The 7,134-nt window shown below is 42.9% G+C and overlaps 1 long non-coding RNA gene across 2 annotated transcripts; it reads right to left on the bottom strand.

Moving 5' to 3' along the window:
- Window positions 1–351: 351 nt before the first annotated feature.
- On the bottom strand, window positions 352–6,934 carry LOC125756554 (uncharacterized). 2 transcript variants are annotated; one of them, XR_007414593.1, is made up of 2 exons: window positions 6,684–6,934; window positions 352–485 (listed from the first exon to the last, which is right to left on the bottom strand). It is a non-coding gene; the product is annotated as an uncharacterized LOC125756554 (long non-coding RNA). The 2 variants fall into 2 exon arrangements; XR_007414594.1 differs by lacking the exon at window positions 352–485 and adding an exon at window positions 1,308–2,443.
- Window positions 6,935–7,134: the final 200 nt, after the last annotated feature.

Here is a 7,134-nt window from a genome sequence, read left to right as displayed (position 1 = left end):
CCAAAACGTCAATTCTTTTGCTTTGCCTACTAACACGGTTAGGCAAGGCCGCACGCATGCTTAGGTAGGTTGGTAGAATTTTCTGTATAAATATTTTCTTTCTCCTTGGGTGAAAAGGGGAGGGGTAACAAAATTACAATGGCCGACTCTACGACAGGGTAGTTACATGCTTTCAATGATGACAAGTAAAATATACTTTTTCTATGCTTACTGCATACTAAGTGGCTTATTAAAAACAAAGCAATTACTTCCCTATCCATGCTGCAACAATTAAGTCATATGTAACAGTCTTTGTAAGGCACTCTGGCTATTGTACAATGAATTACCATAGAAGCAAGAATTTTTATTGATAACTTACTCAAGCGAATTAGCGGCAAGTACAAATTAAGCGACATCTCGGGGCTCGGGTCTTATGAATTTGTCATCACAGCCTCTTGAGTCGGCCACCATTCTTTATTGCGGCGATCCACACTTGATGAATGACTCTGCAAGATTAATAACATTAAGGTTTATGTGAAATGTGTAGCAAGACTGAAACAAGTATAAGTGAAGACTGTCTTGCGAGCAAGCAGTAAGGTCATAATTACAACGGGAACCTTCACACACCAATGCATGTTACTTATGGAAGGCTTCAAAGAAACATATTCGCGACTTCAAACAGCACAGACTTCCATTATCGGAAGCTTTGCTCCAAATGAATTTTCATCCCAACTACAAAAAGCTAAAGCTGGGGAAAATATCACTACTTTTGTGGATGTATAGCTATCCTTTTATAATCGCGCTGCACAATAATGTAGTATTTAAATTATGAATGCACATTCTCAAGGCCTACTTGCAAGCTCTCGGGTACAGCAAGACCAGTCTCAAGAAGAACAACAATGCGATGGCATAATACACTTGTGTGGCGGAGCATTTTTCAACTCCCTTGTTAAAGGAGTATTTTTCAACTCCCTTGTTGAAGGGGTTATCAAGCTGTAGTGTCTTTGTTGGTCAAGGAGCAGCGCTGTGCTGTATTTGGCACAACACGAGATAAACTTCAACGTGAGCTTAGAACGACAGTAAATTGAGCTGGTTGGTACAGATTTGTGATAAAAGAAGTTGGCGTGCAGACACTGACACTAGAGAAAAGATCAGAACAACACAAATGCCGATCTGAATCTTCAATGTGAGCCTCTTGGTGACTACAAAAGCTGGTGAAGCTGTCTACAAGGGTAAATAAAGCTGGGACCAGCTCGTGAATACAGGGGCAGGACCTTCATTCAAGGCAGGACCAAGTAAAACAGGGTCCTCGACGTCATCAGAATTGGTTTTTATTTGAACAAAAAACGTAGGGAAGGCACAATCACCGATTGGGACATAGTGATCGTACAAGTGACAATGTTACCATGGCAACAACAAACATTCTTCCAATGACACGCTCTCCAAGTGGATGGACAACTGCATTCGCAACGTAATTTTATTCGCCAACACCAGGAGCACTCGCAGCAGATTCACTTAAAAGGCTTACACTGTTTTATTTACAATAATGGAACACGCATCACCTACAAAACTTGAAATGGAATGAGCGCTGTCGAGCAGTCTTTCAATGGATGGATGTCGAAAGGTGGAGCCTTTAACGCAATATCCTTCCTATTATTATCTTTTTTTTTGCTTATTTATTTCACTAGCCCATGACATGTGAAGGTGAAACCTTGAAGTACGTCTAGCCACTCAGTATTTCAGTTGCAAACAAAGTTGTGATGTCTTGTCATATCTGTATAGAAGATATGTAATCCGTTTCAACCACAAAACTTACTTTTTGTATTCGTATGTTAAGGCACAGATTTAACAGATGTCACTTAAATGCCATTAAAAGGCATTTAAGATTGAAAGCAGGTGATCAAGCATTCCTTTGTTACCTCAACATCAAAATTTTTCCCGCAATGTACATAATCTGACGATCTGAGATAAGAAATGAGGACGAACAAGATGAGAAACAACGTGGCAAATTAGTAATACAATTTGTAGAATGTTTGTGGTAAAGTTTCACTTAAATTCACTTCCTCGGTTAGGCGATAAAAATCGAAGCAGCGTTAAAGGCATCACCTTTTTTTTTTTTTTTTTGAAGCGTTCTTTTCTTTCCTTGCAAATGTTTTCTTCACAATCATTTCGCTGTACACAAACGCACCATCCGCGCACTACAAGAATCACGCAAATATACATATAGTACTATGTATAAGTCCACGATGTCCAACAAATTGAGAGTCCTTTCAGAGGTCCCTCAAAGTGTGAAAGAAAAAAAAAACGAAGTAAAAGGATGTGATGGGAGAGGAAGAAGAGGAAGGGTCCGTGCAGCCTCTCGACGTCTCTCGCTGCAGTCGCCCAAACGACACAAAAATCCTTGAGTGAGCACTCTCTCAACACCGTCTGACAACTTTGCGACCCCCGCACTCTAAAACATGAGCTGCGGAGAAAGTGGAGAACAAACGCACCTTTTTAAAGCCACACACACACGTCATCACTCACCAATGACAACGAAAAGCAAAACACGCAAGCTTATTTTTCTGCAACGAGACCGAAAAAAAAAAAAAGCACGAGAATGTTTCACTCGCTAATGTGTTCTGGAAATCTTCCATTTTTTAAGTACTGTGTGTCACTGGAATGATGCTTTCTTAACATCTCCCTCGTTACAATGACTAGCTGATGCCTGCTGTTAAGTGCAAGAATTGTTTTTACATGCAAGCTGCTTCGAGAGTCCCGGCTCGAAAGGAGAGCAGAACCTGGAAACGTTGCATTTATAATGGGCTTAAAAGTGTGCAAATTCATCGCAAATGAACGTAAAAATCCATGTGCGCCTGATGTTCATGTGCCAATTCACTGCCATGTAGTAGGGCACACAGGCACAATTTCCAAGTTCTTTCTAGGCTGAGGCTTCCCTTGTATGCCGAGTAATTCCAAAATATTCATCTTTCTGTAACACCTTTATTGTTTGGTTCCTAAGAAGCAGGCACCCTGAAAATGTGCCGTTCTTACTGACAATAGCATGCGACTGCAATGCCACACCTCAGATTTAAAAGTTGTGGTCATCACTACTAGACTTGGCATGCCATTATGAAGCTACACCTCAATGCCGATTCCCAATACCCACTTTCGTAAAGAAGGCGTGCGATCAAAAACATGGAGCAAAACGCACATTCTGCCTCTTTTCACCATTAAACATTAGACTAGAGCTTCAAGAGTTGTACGTTGTCATGACAATGCTTCATCAGTGCCATTTGTTGTGCATCTTTCTTATGTATACTAACAAAGTGATAGGCCAAAGCCACTCGGACAGCTAAAACAACTATATAAGCTACGTATGCAGTAAGGTGTGAAGTGGGTGGCAGTTTGACTGAAAAAGTTGTTACGCTGTAGCTTTTTTTTTTATTACTGACCTGTGATTCTCAACATTAGATAAAGGGCCTGTGCAACAGTGCTAACAATGAAGCACTGCGCATCTTTTGCACCAATCTACCGAACCTGTATTTTACGTCTGCCAGTGAGATCGAGCTAGCATGAAGCGATGTGAAGCTCAAGATGTAAGAGTCGTGGAATCTTGGCATTGCCCTAAATAAACTGATACCTGCACAGTCACGTCCTGATGTCAATGCAGATGCTAGGGGGGGAAAAAATGACATTCTTTCTCGCATTTGAGCCCATTCCGGCACCTTCAAGCAGGCCTTATGTCGTTTGACAGAGCAGAGGTCATGCAACAGGCTTAGAGAACGACTTCTCCAGATGTATTAGTTTCGAAGCAACAAATAGCAAATTGCCCAAAGCAAACAAACAGAACATTAGTTTCAAGAAAAGAAAGAAATGAAACAGGAAAAAATAGGACACAGTGACTTAACTTGCCCTCCTGAAGAAGCCTCAACTGGCAATCATATAAAGGCATTAGCAATACGCTGTCAGCATATGTTTGCAAACAAGACTGTTTCTCAAATATCTTGAAACTTGAACGTTGTTTTTTGAACACTTAAAGCTAGAAGAAGTGTACTGAAAGTGAGCACACAAGTTATGCGACATACAAGCTACAAAAGTATAAGGCGTTCAGGAACTTGAAACAGCAATCTTCAAGTGAGCATCAGACAATGAGCATGGAATAGAAAAGAAATCATTTATGAAAAGGCATTGCGTGTGCACGCATATGGCAAGAATGATGGGGTATAAACAAACACACATTAATACGTAGATGGTCATAAAGGCCAACTCTGCAAACAGCATTTAGCAAGGCCATTGGCACCAAAAAATTTACATAAGGGCAATAAAAAGGAAGCTAACACTAAAAGCATGGATGGAATGGAAAACACATGTGCACGCTGCTAAAAACACCAATGTTTTTAAACCAGAATAGGCTAAGTTAAACTTAATGACACAATATCCAGACTCACAGGAAGGAGCCAAAGCTACATGGTTGGCATTGCTGCGGCAAATACGAAGGATAAATTTGTGTTTTTGCATGGTGGAGCTTAAAAGCCGTGTCTAACAATGACGAGCACAGCTGCCATACGCAGCGTTCTGGCCTAGTTATCTACGTTTGCAAACAAGTAGGCAGCACACACTGGACTGCGAGGTAACAAGCGCTGGTTTTACGTGGTGTCCAACAAATCTTAAATGCCCAATTTTTAATTAAAAATTACTAACAAAAATTCAGGCACTCATAATCGCCGGCACAAAGAAGACTCAGAACTAAAATAAAGTACATGACCCAAGCACTTATGTTGTACTTTTGTTGAGTACTTTCGTCTAGTCCCGTGTCTTCGTTGCACTGGCCAATGTGACTATATTCCAACTAGCCCAGTTTCCTACCTTATCACAATTCAGGCACTGTAATGACTCAGTGACAAAGGAACTTACGGCTAGTACACTGGCATGTCTGACAATCAGGATTGTGCCTTTACGCACTATTACTTATATTCTCTCAAATGCAATTGCAGTTTCCTTGACACAAAAGGGCAGAAAGTCTCTAGATGCCTGCAATAATAATTGAAAATTGGCGCATATGTAACACAGATGCGCCACTGAAGGTCATCCCCCTACAAAGTGGCAAAGCCATTTGAAAGCCGGATGAAATAATTTTAAGCCAATGCAACTACATAGGTACTACTAAGACCCATCATACTAAAGTTGACTGAACTGCCACAAATCTAGCTCCTGTATGCGGTAGTGCCACATTTCTGCATGAAAACATGTGTGAATGTTTACTTAGAAATCTTGCAACTACTACGATCGTGTTGCAAATAGGCCTATGAGCTTTTGGACTAAACATGAGAAGTGCACATTGACGCTGAGACACATTTGCTGCTCAAGTAAGGCAATCCAAACATTATCGTTGACTGCGATGTACAAACATGGTTGAAAAGAACACATCAGGAACATATACAGCTTCACACAGTTTTGTTAGAATTGCGCTCACACACAAAACTCGCCACACACATGCTACATACACATGGTAGTTGCGTTAGACATTCGTGACGATGGTGAGTTAACAAAAATACTACAGACATCGCTGTGAAACTTCTCGACATCACGAGACTGGAGGCGTGCCCGAATTTGGCCATGTGAATGCCGGACTACGAAGTGCAAGACAAAAGGCCACATGACGCGAGATCTGTGGCTGTGCACAACTCTGTGCACAAAGCACAGTGGAAAAGTAAAACACACTGACATGTTTCCTTGGTGAATTTCAAGGTGTCATTTTTCCTTCTTCAGCACTCATGTTCTGCTTTCAAGTCAGTCTTAGTTTGACTGTTTTCTGAGCTTTTTGTACGCATAAGTTGCCTCTCCCGTTTTTGTCAATTGGCACCCGCCATGTCTTACCGACGTCTTTGCTCCTCGTTAATGCATCACATTGCCGAAGGCCTCTTAATTATTAAAAGATGGTTATGATGTGGATGATGATGACATATTAGCGGGAAGCTTCAACACAAGCAAAGATGTTAACGAAGCTTTTTTGCAACGCCAGCATGCTGTAATACAAAAGCGCTAACTTAAAGCCCAATAACCTGCTGTTTTGCGCAGTCGATTTCTGCCATGCTGCCAAATCCCGCCATGTTGGATGTTTCGAGCCAATCGGTGAAGGCACAACTATCCTGTGAGCCAATCAGAGGTGATGAGATGGCAGATTTAACAAGGTGGCAGAATCCAACAGTGTTAGGAATAAGCAGCATCCCCGGTCACAAAATAAATGCAAGTGCGTGCAACGAGTCGAAGATGACCTTCACAGTTACGAGATCATCTGCACACGCAAGGCAGGAATGCAATATGTTGCACGCAAACAAAACCCTGAATTCCGTCTGACTCTATTAACAATGCGACTGCATTCCCTACCATCAGCCAAATTCGGGCACGCCAGTTTTAGTTTTGATGAGCGCGCTATGGTGAGCCGTGCGAACAGAAGCTCGCTAGCATGCGACAGACTGTCGTGTCCGGTGCAGATGATGTGCTGTGGTTGAAGCTGAACCCAAAGGGAGAGGATGTTTTACCTGCTGGTGCAAGCCGCTCTTCAGCTTAAACATCCCACCTAAATGCAGGAGGTTTTCACCAACACATTCTGTCACGTGCTAGCGCATTCCCCGTCACATTGCCGATGAACGTCACAGCCCCTGCCACCAGCATGACACAGCAGAGGCGCATGCAACGACCTTCCCACCGCCTCAGCGCACCTTTTTCTGTTGCCGCGATCGATAGATGTCGTGCGCAGGTGGCGCTAGGCCACCATCTTCCTCTTCGCTCTCTTCGGCGCCTCCGCCGCCCGCGTTGGTGCCGCCGCCTGCACCAGCGGCGGCACCGTCGCGGTGCTTGCGCTTGACGCCGCCTCCGCTGCCGGGGTTGCCCGATTGCAGGCCGCCTGTTTGGCTGTGCTCAAAGAGCTTGAGGTGTTCCTTCGAGACGCCATTCTCGCTCGGACGGGGGGCTGTTGAGATAAGGCATTGGGAACCAAATTAACGACAACAATAACAACAACATAATAATAATAATAATGATGTTAACATGGTGACTAATAGATGCACAAGTCCTCAATAAATGTCACCACCTAGGGCCAGAACTCATCCCATGAAACACCCTTTAAAGGAGTCATGAACTACCCCCTGGGCCAGGTGAAAAAAAAAACAA

This window comes from Rhipicephalus sanguineus, unplaced genomic scaffold, assembly GCF_013339695.2.
Source record: "Rhipicephalus sanguineus isolate Rsan-2018 unplaced genomic scaffold, BIME_Rsan_1.4 Seq124, whole genome shotgun sequence".
NCBI lineage: Eukaryota > Metazoa > Arthropoda > Arachnida > Ixodida > Ixodidae > Rhipicephalus > Rhipicephalus sanguineus.
The sequence above is the reverse complement of the archived record's forward strand: the minus strand, read 5'-3'. Positions and strand labels throughout refer to the sequence as shown.